This window comes from Macrobrachium nipponense, chromosome 18 (assembly GCF_015104395.2).
Source record: "Macrobrachium nipponense isolate FS-2020 chromosome 18, ASM1510439v2, whole genome shotgun sequence".
Classification (NCBI taxonomy): Eukaryota; Metazoa; Arthropoda; class Malacostraca; order Decapoda; family Palaemonidae; genus Macrobrachium; species Macrobrachium nipponense.
Window position 1 is genome coordinate 25800469 of NC_087211.1, and position 15000 is coordinate 25815468.

The 15000-nt window shown below is 37.8% G+C and overlaps 1 protein-coding gene across 3 annotated transcripts in view; it reads left to right on the top strand.

The window, feature by feature from the left end:
* LOC135196933 (visual pigment-like receptor peropsin) overlaps positions 1–15000 on the top strand; it is a 734660-nt gene that overhangs the window by 652766 nt on the left and 66894 nt on the right. The gene's annotated exons all lie outside the window — the stretch shown is intronic.

The window sequence follows — 15000 nt, forward strand, 5'->3', positions numbered from 1 at the left end:
CAATGGATTTTGTGAACGCGATACTGATGACTATTAATATTAACAAAAACTCCAGACACCGGTCGAGATACTAACATGCATTATATACCAAAGGTTGTCGGGTCAAACTTATACTCCTGCTTTAAACTTCTGAAGGAGCGTTTTTTTTTTCCACAAGAAACATTCTCTCTCTCTCTCTCTCTCTCTCTCTCTCTCTCTCTCTCTCTCTCTCTCTCAAGAACCCCTGATAAAGGCATTCAGTAATGTAAAGTGATATGAGTGCCTCATTCCCAAGTGGATATCTCGGTATAAAAAGAAACAATTTCTAGGTCAAGAATCTCACGGAAGTTGTGAAGTTATCGGTATCGTCCAAAGAATTCACGTTCGAGCACTCACGCATTCAGTAGTTAAGTGCTCTGGACTTTAAGAAGGATTGAGATGCATTGCCACCATTCACGTACTTTGAGCGCAAATTAACTGGAAAATGTAAAAGTGGAATGCAGTATGTATGTATGTATGTATGTATGTATGTAGTATGTATGTATGGTATGTTGTGTATATATAATATATATAATTATATAATAAATTATATATGATATATATATATATATATAATAATATACTCTTTATATCTATATCTATATATATATATATTAATATTATATATATTTATTATATATAATAATATTATATAGATATAGATATGGTATATATTATATTATATATATATATTATATATCTACTATATATATATATATACATACTTGAGAATATCCTTAAATCCACGGTAGAAAGGTAAGTGAAACAGGGACTTGGAACAAGTACTTTCGTAGTGTATTCTGCATTTTCAGTCAAGAACCTAGCAGGTAGGCAACTTTCATGAGGACTTCCAGATAGTCTCAATGCACAGTTGTGGTTACTTAAAAGTGCTAGTGTTGTCAGCTTAAAGACGGGGGTTGAGGAGAGTGGCGGCTGAGAGTTTAGTTATGGGACTGCTATCTGGTAGGCGCACTGCAGCAAGGCAATAGGCCTTCCATGACTGGCAAGATCATCATGCGTATACATCAGGCTAGGGCAAAGTAAGAGGACAAGTGCGACTTGATAGGCCTGGACAGCTGTATATGGGTTTGGTAACTGGAACCATCCTGTTCAAACTGGTATTGTTCTCAAAACACGATCCAGTTCCTTGTGGGGACAATTCATCTCGGCCTCCTATCTCCGACTCTAATCTTCCCTGGGAAACCTGAAAAACATTTGAATGCAGCAGAGAAGGTGCGAACATAGGGAGAACAATAGAAAGACAGATGGGTCGAGAGAAGCAAGGGTCATGCAGGTGTGAGGAGGCGGAGTTGGGACGTGAAGGTCTGATGACATTGGAGCGGGACAAGGTCAGGTAAAAAGAGTGTTGAGGTCAGGTAGATGGTTGGAGTTAAGCTAGGGGAACCCCACGTGAGATATGTGAATTTTCACGACTTGGCAGAAAGTTCTCAATTTAATGGCTTTGGAGAAAGGTAGCTATCCCAGATGGGGAGATGACACCTCATAATCAATAAAAATTTCAAGGGGAGAGAGCCATTAGCATGTTTTCCATCTTCGTTTGGTGTAGGAATACCAACGTAAAAAATCTGCTGAGTCAAATATACTCTCAAGGGGCTCTTAATCCATTTGCAACGTGGAAGGAAAATTTTGACTGGTTCCTGACTTGAAATGTTGCTTTACTACTCGCTATTCTTCTTCACAATACGAATTTTACGTTATTAGTTCAAACTTGTTCCCTCAAACCTTTACATTTGGATGAAGAAAAGAAAAGAGGATCCAAAGTGGACACTCATAATAATGCATATATAAATATATATATATATATATATATATATATATATATATATATATATATATATATATATATATATTTATATTATATGATATCAATATGATTCATACTAGGGTGTCTGCAACTGATTTCGGAAAATTATTCAACTCTGATCATGACCTTGGATTCAGTAACAAACATATGGACATTACAACTGAGGGTCCTCTGCAAAATGGGTAATAGTTAGGTAAGCACTAAGATTTAACTTAACTGTATTTACACACACTGACATGTCCGAAGTATAATGATTACACAGCAAGGATTAGGGGACAAAGAGGTCCTTAAGTTGATTTAGAATTGCACATAAAAAATGAGATCTTGAAAGACATAAAAGGGCACAGAGAGCAATGAAGTACAGTGGAAGGGATTCCACTGGGCACACGGAGTGAAGCACAGTATCCACAACTGACTACTGCAATCTGCAATCAGAATGCACATGATTATGCAGAATGAACACAACTCGGGTAGTGGATCGAGGGGATGTACTGATGGTACTCAGCAAGTCTATTCCACAGCACTGATTTACCTTTATGTTATCAAAGAATGACCTATTGCCTATGGCATTAAAAAATACACAAATATTAAATAATATGGGACTCGCTCTTGGAAAAGAAAAGAAACAAATTAGAAATATAAGGACGTGACTGACTGTCCAGAGCACCTTGGAATGTGGTACTTTACCTTGTATTGGAGATGGTCGTCTTCCTTGGGGGTGCCATCAGGGAAGGGAAATGACCAAGACACCACGAGCATCAAAGCCACATTCTAAGAGGGGGGTAGCTCAGGAGAGCGAGGCAAACCAACTTTGCCAGTCAGAATGTGTTCCTTGAATATCTAAAAGTCTCTGAGGCAGCTGGGTTGCTGTAAGGTCCTTGAATACCCTTTGGAGCTTACTTTTGGGCATCCCGACAGGTGGTGTTAGTTGTCCGACTGTGTCACACATTAGGTCTTTAGAATATTAGTTCAATGCTACTCGTCCCTTTGAAAATGGCAGCTACCTTGTGTGCTCTTCAGAATTAACACTCTTCTTGGCCATCGGCCAGCCACCTGCAAACTAAGGTCTCTCAGTCAAACGATCAAGGGAAGATTAATTGAGTTAATCCTCGAGGGGGTTGTTAGTGATTGGTACGGATGAATTTCGCCTGTATCGTTCTTTATTAGCAAATACAAAAATGATTCTTTTATTCTCACTAATGTTATGTTAATGGAATATTAGATGGTGCAACAAGAGGTTACCTCGTTACACCTACCCAACACAGATGGCACTCACACCCTGGAATGGGTTGGAATGGCTAACAATAGCAGTTAAATCTGACAATTAACCCACTCCAAAACTTTTGCGGTTATTTGTAAGTTGAAAGATAGTATGAATAATTCTGCGATATTTCAACCATATAAAAAAATTACATCAAAAGATAGTATGAATAATTCTGCGATATTTCAACCATATAAGAAAAATGACATCAACACTGTCGATTACTTTACCCACAGAAATTCTCTTGCTGCTGGAGAACCAGAACAACAGAATTTAAATTAAAATAGCAGCATACAATGAATAATATCATTTGAAACAGTTCCTTGACACATAATAATAAAATAAACCTTAAACTGTGAGGGTAAACATTATCATGATCTGTGATTTTATACTACTTTGAAGAGGCAGTACAAATGTTCGTGGTTTTGTTAGGTGATCCCAGAAGGGCATCGCATAAAATGAGTGCCAAACGTAAAATAAGTACACTATCCTTGCAATACTTAATTCATTTTAACCCATAGGGTCTTACATTAATCAAAAGAAAGGATAAATCGAAAGAAAGGAGTATCTTACTCCTTTTACAGAACACTGATATGATAATTGAATAACATGGTACTTAAATGACAGTACTGTGCCATGACAAGGCATTAACAGTTACACGTGCCGGTTGGCACTGTTTAAAATTTGAAAATGAATAGTGTCACCACTGATGTGGTTTTTAACTGAAGTAAAATGACGAACTTCACGTAATTTAATATTATTTGTTAGTATACACAAAAAGGCGGAAAATGTGTAGTCTAGGACTCGGGAATATTCGATTACACGGATTAAAATTTAAATCAATGACTTGAAAATTAGTAGTTTTAAGCAAAAGGTCGACTTAGTATGCCAAAACTTAATGGATAGTCTTTATAATGGCTATACTTGTTCCTTATCCCATGGAAGGGCACCAAGAACATATAACACCATGGGCAGGGTACACTACAGTTCAGAGGGCGCAGCACCCCTGGCAAGTAGATCTCTCAATGGATTAGTATTAGGCTTAACTTGAGAAGTGCCAGGCTGATCATGCAGCTACGACACTTCTGCCTAGAGAAGGAAAAATATGTCACTGTGCCAAATATTGCACTCTTTACAGTAAGCCTATTAAAGCATACTATTTAAAACTGACTATTCCTTTGGTTGCATTTTTATGTAGGTTAACTGACCTATAGGGCCAGAAACTCTGGTAAGTGTCACTTTGCATATGCAGAGCATAAATGAAATGGAGGCGCCTTAATGACGTGTAACATGAGATGAAAAGAAAATGTAACAGGTAAAGAGAAGAGTACAAGTAGAATGAATTACAAGAATGATAAGAAGGATGTAATAGAGGAAGAACCTGGCATCCTTTTCTGGATAGAGGAGCCAGAATTCTCCTTAAAATGGAGGCACTGTGCCAAGGGCACTAGTGCGGTCAGAGACTATCGACTTTGATAGGTTTCTTGGACCCCCGATGCCATGAACCTTTCTTCCTTGTGCCTCTCTGAGGTTGGTTTGATGGCATCGTAAGGGGATGGGCAGGAACCAAGTTCATGGAAGATACATAAGTGTCAGCTGCCCCGGCTGCTATGACAACGGGAACAGCAGCATTCTTTACCAGTCATATCACAAGTTGCCTCAGTTCCCTGAGTTTTTTGGCCAAGTCTGATTCGGCAGAGACCATACTCATGGTCAGCTGAGGATGAAGAAGAAGAGGAAGAGGTTATCGTTGGCGTTATCGACTCGCAAGTTGGGGTGGCCTACTCTTGCATGGGTTATTAGGCTAAACCTTTTGGGGAGCTCCCTCGGTGTTCATGAGAGTAGGGGGGAGTTCCTAATGGAATTGGTTTGTCCTCTCTCACATGCACTGGTAGTGGGGCCAAACCAGGAGGTGAGAGGCAGCCTGGACTAGGATCTCCAAGAAAGAGATTCGAGTCTTGCTCTGGCACTGGCACTAATCCCGTTCTAGGCACAGGATGGGGAGCTGAAATGGGCTCAATGTCCATGATGGGCTGAGCATGGCACTATCCAGGACTCATAAGAGTTCCTGACAGAGAGTTACTGTCTGGTTTAGTGCCTTGAGTAGAGAGACCTAAGGCACTTCTTGGCACTGGGACTGGGACTGGGCCTTGCCTTGAAGATAAATTCAAGAGTGGGCCACCATATGGGATGGATGGAACTTGACACTGACCAAGGCACTCGAATGGCACGAGTAGTGATTTAAAACCAGGTATATGAGGACCTTTGGTGCTTGTTGAAGCTGTTGAATGGTTTGGGCCCGTGGATTGTCGAAATTTATAAGGGGACTTAAAATTCTTGTTCTAGGAGGATGTCATAACCTCCAGGAATATAAGTTGCCACCACTAGTGTACATATTTTAGATCAGCGAGGTCTTGTGACCCCCAACTAAATGGTAGGAGTAATCATCTTTAGATGGTTGAGGTTCTCATTCGTGACAAGCTTGTGCCAATCAAACTGAGTTCCTTAGGGGATTCTATCTTCTTGTAGGATAGACATTTGCACACCATAGACATCAAATACTTTGACCTGGTGAGCGAGATAGCTACCTCGAGGTGGTGCCACATAGATAGACGCATAGCTGGAGGGCCTAATGGCGAAGGAGTTGTAACTGCATGGCAATGGTGGGGATAGCTGATTTTTTTAGGGCATTTTGCCCTTGGAGGAGTGTGCCCATACACCTTGCATGCAGTGCAATAACTATTGCTGTAATCATTCCTTGGCGCTGTCCTGGATGAGGAAACAGGCCTATTGTTCCTTGCCCAAGGTCCGTGGCATTTTGATTCTAAGATTTCCCATTTTGGATTTAACTGGAGCCTTCTGCTGAGGTTCAATTTTGTGGTGGCACTGCTCTATAGAGTACTTGGGTTTATGGCAGTACACACACACATGGGCTTCTGTGGAGAATGACTTGGATGCTGGTGTGACTGGCAATTTGTGGGAATGGGCCCCCAAGGGGTGTATCTTCTTCATGTAGGAACTTAGCTGATGGCAGTGGGTGTCGTAGGTGTCATCCCACCAATAATGTTGCAATGGATTTAGGCACCTTATCAACCAGGTGTGTGGGGACATCAAGAGGGCCATAGGAGAGGAAATCCGTTAGCTGTAACAGTTCGAGGACTCTTCAACTCTGGAGGCCTTTGAGGCATCAAGCCATCTCTGGAGAGCCAGCATCTTCTTTGCTATTGGCCGGCCTCCTTCAACAGGTATCTCCATCGTTGTCTCCACCGGTCATATTATTTTAAATGCCTTCACAATGGCAACTCGGGCAAGGGTGAGGTTTTCTTGGTCGGTCTGTAGGAGAGCATTGAATGCTGTGGCACTCTTTCCTTCTAGGTGCCTGCCCAAGATTAGAGCCACTTCATCAGGAGCGGGCTGATTTGTCTATAGCTCTCACTCAGCTTGAGTCAACCAGGCTTTGGGTTTGACCAGATCCCATTTCTTGATCAGAGAGCCCACACTGCTTAGTGTGGGTTGGGGTACAGTACGCATGGGTCTCACTCCTCCCCTCTCTAGAAGGGCAAGCTGAAATTGTCTCTCTCTCCCCCTCTCTTCTTTTTCTGCTTCTTTCTCTGCTCTTTCTACTTCTTCCTACTTCTGGGATAATCGTTTTTTCTCTCTTTGTTCTCTTTCTGCTTCTTCCCTCTTCTCCTAGGCTAATCGTTCTTTCCTTCTCTGTGCTTTCTCTGCTTCATCCCTCTTCTCCTGGGCTATTCATTCTTTCTCCCTCTCTGCTCTCTCTCTCTCTCTTCTCCGGGGGTAATTGTTCCTTCTCCCTCTCTGGTCTCTCTGCTTCATCCCTCTTCTCCTGGGCTATCATTTCTTTCTTAGCCTCCACTAATCTCGCTTGGATCCATTTCTGCAAGATTTAGCCAGAATAACCTATAGATTGCCCAGTTTCCAAGTAGAATTTATAATCCTCACTGGGGTACACTTAGTTGTCTTCGATATCTTGTACTGGTGGTTTGAGGGGCGTAGCTTTTGGATATAAGATTAAATGGTGAGTGTCAACAGAGGTGGCCAGTAGCGGTGCTATGAACAAGTAATAGTGCCTCTTACAGTGGTACTGGCATGCGCTTAGTTCGGGACAAACTGGTAATATTCCTAAGGTCTGAAAAAGACTCAAGATTACTGGCAAGTTAAATTATGAATAGTTCAATAAGGACGTAAGGTTGTTCCCAAAATGAGCTGATAATCGTCTCAAAAGGCACAAGAATCTTGTGAATAAGTAGTCACAAAAACTTTGAATTGATTTCCATAAAAGAATTTTACATGGACAGTCACAGAGGACTTTGAATAGATAGTCACAAAAACTTTTGAAATTGACGCCCCTCAAGTATCATGAGAATTGGATTGATGTCCCTAAAGGACTTTTAGAATTGCTGGTCATGAGAACCTGTTGATTGTTGATATCTGTAAAGGAATTTTGAAGCGATGATCACGGAGACCCTTGAATGGATAGTCACGAGAACCTTTCGGATTAGGTAGTCACGGGGACTTTTGAATTGACATCCCCAAATGATTTGTGATATTGATAGTCACAAAGACTGGAATTGATGCCCCTAAAGGACTGTTCGAATTGTTAGTCATGAAGACCTGAATTGATCGTCACAAGGACATGGAATTGACCGTCGCGAGGACGTGGAATCTATAGTTACGAGAACGTGGAATTGATCGTCAGGAGGATGTGGGATTAATAGTCACGAGGACATGGAATTAATAGTCATGAGAACGTGGAATTCATTGTCACGAGGACATGGAATTAATACTCATGATAATGTGGAATTGATTGTCGATAGGACGTGGAATTAATAGTCACGAGGACTTGGAATTAAAATTTATTCCTGACGTAAGATTGAGTTTGAATTTTTGCTGAGGGACGTCAAGCTGGCACGATAGATATAAGCTTTACTAAAGAGTGGGAGGGAAAAATGGTAAATGTTCCGGCTAAAATTATCTGTTCAAAGGCAAGAGAGTGAGGGGTGGCTTACCTCCATTCTGAGACACTGAACTCTTTGAGGAAGTTAGATACAAGCTACTCAAATAAAATGCCGGTTCCAGAATAAGAGTGCGAATTAACCAAGTAAAGTTAAAAACGACTTATAAGTCCTTTATCTGAATTTAGTCATTGCTTTTATTCCTCAAAGAACAGCAACTTTTAAATCTTGTCAAACCCGTGGACTGTTTCAGATTTCTTGTGATCTTTACGAAAAATATGATTTTATTGCTTTTGTAATGGCAGGGAAATGTGTTTTACTACGATTTTGGAAATATTTCTTTAACAAATAAAAGAAATAAAAGAAATAAAAAAGGAAAAGATACCCGAAAAACGTATTATTATAGGAAAATTGAAGTAACTCTGTTATGAAGATTCCATTGCTCCATATTAACATTTACTCTTAACTTTGATTTTTTTAAAGAAACGCTGATTCGGTGTTACTATCCTTCCTCTGTCTCTACACGAGGATTCCTGTTCGTTTTTTCCTCCTTGGCCTCTTCCTTTACCCTTCCACCTATATCTTGTCCTTCCAATATAGCCTTTTCTCCATTTCTTGTATGGCCTCATGTTTCTTTAATTCGAGGAAATGGCTCCTTACAAAGAAGAGAGAGAGAGAGAGAGAGAGAGAAGAGAGAGAGAGAGAGAGAGAGAGAACGGACCAAAACATCTGCAAATGGAAGACGTGCCCCTGTTTCCTTTTCAGGTGGGTTTCTTACAACCGATGTCACACGAAAGATCCCTAATGGACGTAGAACAAAGCAGATGGAATATTTTTGAAACCTCTGTTTTCTTTGGCAAAAGGCTCTCTCTCTCTCTCTCTCTCTCTCTCTCTCTGACACGAATGTGTGCTGTTTAGCCAATACGATTAGTTCTGAAGCTGAATCTGGTTGTATTCATGCCATTCCATTTCAGTTCTTTTTAATTGCTTCGCACCCATTATTATAAGTTGTCATGAAAAATTTTTCAGGAAGTTTGTTATCAAATTTTCTTGAAACTGGAACGGGATGAACTCTTTTACTTAACAATGTCATTCTTTGTTCATTTGTATTGTTATTTCCTGTAACCAGCATTCTGGTCACAGATTTTTTTCGTATTGTAATGAAATAGCCGCAGCTTCAATTACTGAATTGGATCTTTCGTATGATACATTTCGCTACATTATAGCGTGTAAGTGGTCACGAAGCGGCACATCCATCATTCCCTTTATTCGACGCAGCTAGTAAGAGATTTCAGTCACTGGGGAAGATTACTTCCGAGCCTTTGTAACTGATGTTATTTTATCCGTAATTTTGATCCATGACCTCATGATTCTTTCAAACATCGTTTATCGGGAAATAATGAAATGGGGTCTGTTCATTCTATTTTTTCTTTATGGAGAAGGAAAATTTAAGTTCATATTTGCGTATGAATTCAATTTTCTTGCTTATGAAACTTGTCAGGCAACTGCAAAATTGGAATAGCGTATGCAAGCTGTACTGTAAAGTCAAAATGTTATCATATTGTGAACCACATGGTCCTCTTAAACGTTTGCCTTTAGGCAGTTTCGTACATCAGGTAATGATCATAACGAGTTTGTATCATATTAGATTAATTTTACTTCATCATAGTTTCACTTAATAGCAAACTATATTTACACAGCCTTGATCCGGTACATGACTGTCGTTCCTTTGGTGCCTTTAGAAAGCAGTTGACGCGCAGTCTCCTACACGACAGGTTTTCCTTCACTTGTCTTGAAGCTCAGATATATCTGTATATTTTGAATAACAATTGCAAAAGGTAGTGTGTCACCCAGTAAGACGTTCATTCGCTAATATTCTTTGTTATTGTCTTTCCAACAGATATTGAGACACTTAACCAGCCCTTCATCGTCTTTGCTTCGGATGAAAAACAAAGCTGCAATTTTTCTTTTGTTCACAGAGTGTTATAAAAGAACACCATTTTCGTTATGCAGATTTACCAGTGCCAAATGATTTAAGTCCTTTAGAAACGTTTTATTGTTTTTTTTTTTTTTTTGTGGGGGGGGGGGGGGGGGGTGTTTCCTTTGCATAATGATAGCTTCAAGTTTAGGTCTTGAGGCTTTGAAAACCATCAGCAACAGTGCTCTTCTGTATCCTCCTTCCTCGTTATCGATTCCATAACATTGTGTCTGGGAAGTACTTTTCGCGGTGCAATGAAAAGGAAGGAGCCCATTAGCTACATCATTTTGCTAGATCTCTATGAGTTTGTTGAGACTTACTTTGATAATGCACCTTCAGTATTTTTTGTTTATATCCCCACCATAATGGAGGGATTTCGTCATTTTTGCAGATCCGTCGAGCCTTTCCCTTAAAGAAGGTGGTGGGCTTCTTCCTTGGGTTGTTATCAGGTGGGAAAAGTACCTTGGTCATTTTGAGGTTATTTTATGAAGATGCATCAGGCTGTGTATTAAAAGTACCGTGCACTTAACTCAAGTATATTCCCACCAAGAATATATTTCAGAATTTAGCAAAAATTTCTCGCTGAAAATCTGAAATACTGCAGAGGCTCTCGAATATTTTATATTATAATCTGATTTAAAGTCTACCAGTTGAGTGAACTTTTTTTTTAATAAAAGCTTTTTATCTCTTCTTTCTTCGTTAAGATATTTGCTAAACTGACCTTTTCTTTACCTTCCAGTATCTATTTTGTACTTTTCCTATCTAGTCTTTTTAATATCGCCGCTTAAAATATGTGTTCATTCAGCATGATAATCGTCAAATCTGGAGGCTTTTCTAACGCTCGCTATCTCGTTCCTTTTCTTAACTGCTTGTATGTCTTTTCCGTCCTTCTCGAACAAGCACAGGAAGAATATAGAGGTTCTCGCTTTTCTTCTTCTTCTTCATATTATTTTATTCCTTCTGAATAACTCATTTCCAAAACAGCTGCCTTTTAATACTGATGTGAATAAACTTCCTCTCTCATTATTGCGTCCTGCAGTCGATAATTTCCTGATTAGAAGACCCTTACTGAATCTTCTTATACATATGCATATAAATATAATATATAAATCATCATCATCATCAGCCGTTGCTAGTCCACTGCAGGACAAAGGCCTCAGACATGTCCTACTCTCGTCTGTTTGTGGTCTTTCTGTGCCATTCTATACTTGCAAATTTTCTTAGCTCGTCAATCCATCGTCTTCTCTTCCTTCCCCTGCTTCGTTTGTAATCTCTAGGGACCCATTCTGTTATTCTTTTTGTCCATCTATTATCTGACATTCTCATTGTATATCCTGCCCGCGTCCATTTCTTTTTCTTAATTGTTGTTAGAATATCCTCTACTTTAGTTTGCTCTCGTATCCATGTTGTTCTTTTTCTGTCTCCTATTGTTATTATCCTATATAGAATATATATATATTATATATATATCTATATATATATATATATGTATATATATATATATATATATATATATATATATATATATATTATATAATTAGCACACGCATGCCGAAAGTAGTGGCTTTGTTTATTATTCTGACGATCTTTTGATTAGCGAAGAACAGATGTAAAAATGGTTCCTAGTTGCATTCTGGATCACACACACACACACACACACACACACACCACACACATATATATATATATATATATATATATATATATATATATATATATATATACATATATATATTATATATATATACATATATATATATATATATATATGTGTGTGTGTGTGTGTGTGTGTGTGTGTGTGTGTGTGTGTGTGCGCGTGTGTTTGTGTGTGTCTGTGTATGTATGTGTATGAAGTGTCAATGTGATAGCGCCCATGCGTAGATGATTGTACGGACATGTTAAGCATCGAAATGTTCAGAACATTATTATTTCAAACATGTTTGTTGTATTCACTGGAAACCAACTCTGAACTAGGCCTCTGTGAACAAAATGTACTTCGACGGATATTTTTAGCTACAGGCCGTGATGAACGCTTCAAGCTTATACCATATTAATGCATAAATTCATCCGATTGGAGCGCACATATTTTTGAAATATTGGAGAATACTTTAATGTAAGAGTTGTTTGGATCGCAGTATCCTCTGCAAATGTTGGAGAAATTGTATGGAAATTAACAGTATCAGCTATTTTAAGAGTAATTCTGGAAATAAGTTTACCTGGGGTATTGCGAACAGGAATGAATTTATAAAGCTTGGCCATTCATGAAAATGTTCACATTTCTGTTAAATTTTGATTCGGCGTTGAAGGCTCTCTCTCTCTCTCTCTCTCTCTCTCTCTTCTCTCTCTCTCTCTTCTCTCACACACACATACACACACCCCGTATTTGCTTATCTCCAAAAGTCCGATAAAAGTAGCAAAGAAATTTGACGAGCTAGTATACAATTCGATCTGTTCCCATTAGCTCAGTAGTCATAGGTCGAATTGTAGTGAACTGACCCAATTTCTTTGTATTTTTTCTGCCCCGACGATGCCTGAATTAACAGGTGAAAGCAATTGGTACTGACATTCTGCCTGCCATTTTCTTGTGGTATTCGCTTTTACATACATACTTACATACAAAGATTTTTCAGTAATGTTTCATTCCAGGTGATAAAACTGTAACAATCAGGCAAAGTACTGGTTATTCTGTTGCATAACCCGAAAAGTGGGGGAAATTTCCAGTGTATTTCTTGAGATTCAGCTTCCCATAGTTCATACACGACAAGTGAATTCAAGTTTCGGTCCATTAATTAATCTTTGCATAATTTGCATTGCACCTGCTGTGGAGTTTAATATGTTTTATTGTGAAAACTAAGAAGAACCCAACAAAATGACGGAGATCACTTTGTCATGTTAGTATTTCGTAAGGATTGAGAGAGGAGGCTTTAGTGATTTCTGTCTCACATTTTTTGGTGGCAGTCAGCCTTCCGTAAAAACACTTTACTCTCGCTGCCGCGGAGGCTTTTAGGACTCGTTTTTTTTCTTTTTTTTTTTCGCAAGTAGATAGAAGATCAAAGGTTAAAAGACGGCGGAACGATACATAGATGTGGGTGGGGTATCAGTGCTAGCGTAATAATACTACTGTAGCAGTAGTGCCGCAACAGTATAGCAGTAATACAGTAATATACATGAATTAAACGTTTAGGCCAACTGTTGGGATCCTTGAGGATCATTTAGCACTTCTTACAACTACTCGAGAAATTAGTTTTTGTAGCCAGAAGTTAAATTTTCTAATCCAACAATGCCCATTGTAGCCTTCAGTGTTATCTTGAATTATAACGAGGCGAAAGTGGGTGGAGCCTCATGAAGTCATCATTCTGACGATAATTATTGGTGAAGGTTTAAAACCAATATACGGTACCGGCTATTTTTTTTTCAGAAAATGGGTAGATAGCTAATAAATAAAAATTGCTTGTCATTGGATATAGCAGTTATCAAATCAAGCTTGTCTACTATGTTTTTGATAATTACCAACTATTCCCTACATCTTGTCAATCTGATTATGACCTATAAAGTAGACTGTAATTTCTTAGGAAACCTATTTTGGGAGTTAGACTAATAATCGAAGTGTTTTTGTATTTATTAACATATTTTGTTGGTTTGTTTATTATGACAATTATCAGTGGAGAGGTTCCAGAGTTCATAAAGGTGTACTGCTTTGCATGTATTTAAATTTGTGTCATTGTTGCCAGAGGTACAGCCTTCGTTACGTATAGCCAATCATCCATCGAGAAAGAGGGAACAAATGCTGTCATAAGTTACGTAACGAGTGCGTTCGAAACCTTTTCTCTGAGTAAGTTGGCCCATCTTCAAAAAAAGTCACTTTTACATTATAAGTACCAAATTTATTCAACCTACGTAATACAGAATACAGTCAAAATTTATGTGTAGATATAAATATGTATTCTGAATAAGCGTTATATTTATGAAATGCATAGAAAAAAAGTTGTTGCGAAAAAACCGTGTTACAGAGGCCCTGAATCTCATAGTAGGTTTCTTTAGTCGAGGGAGCTCATCGACCTAAATAATCATCTTATGGTATTCTTCATTCTAATACTTGTTCATGTTTTCTGCTTGAAAAATAAATATTTTTTGTATTGGAACAAGCCACGTTTGAACGTACATATTCAAATACTCAGATACACTACATATGATATATATGTATTATGTATATATATATATATATATTATATATATATATATATATATTATATAAATATACATATATAATATATTATATATATATATTATATATATCTAATATATATTATATATAATATATATAATAATATATAATATAATACATCAGGAAGAATCGGTTGAGAAAAACAGTTCAGGAGCTCCCAGGAAGACAACAGTCTAAGAAACATGCTTTATTATATGAAACGTTTCATTGTTGCTTCAGCTCATCGTCAGTCTGGAAAAATTAAAAGTTTTTTTTATAATAAATTAACAACATAAAAGCACAAATTATTTACAAAAAATCAGCTAAAATTAAATCATTTAAAACTTTAAAATAATACATGAGTAAATGAGGAAGGCTACCTCATTTACTCATGTATTATCTCGAAGTTTTAAATTATATAATTTTAGCTGATCTTTTTTGTAATAATTTGTACGTTTATCATGTGAATATTATAAAAAAACTTATAACTTTTGCAGACTGATGATGTGCTGAAGAAACATGAAATGTTTCACATAAATAAAGCATGGTTCTTAGACTGCTGTCTTCCTGGAACTCCTGAAGTATATATATATATATATATATATATATATATATATATATATATATATATATATATATATATATATATATATATATATATATAATATATACACCAAATTGCAGTATTATTTTATTTAAGTTAAGGTTACCCATGGATCGTGATAGCGGTGCCACCTG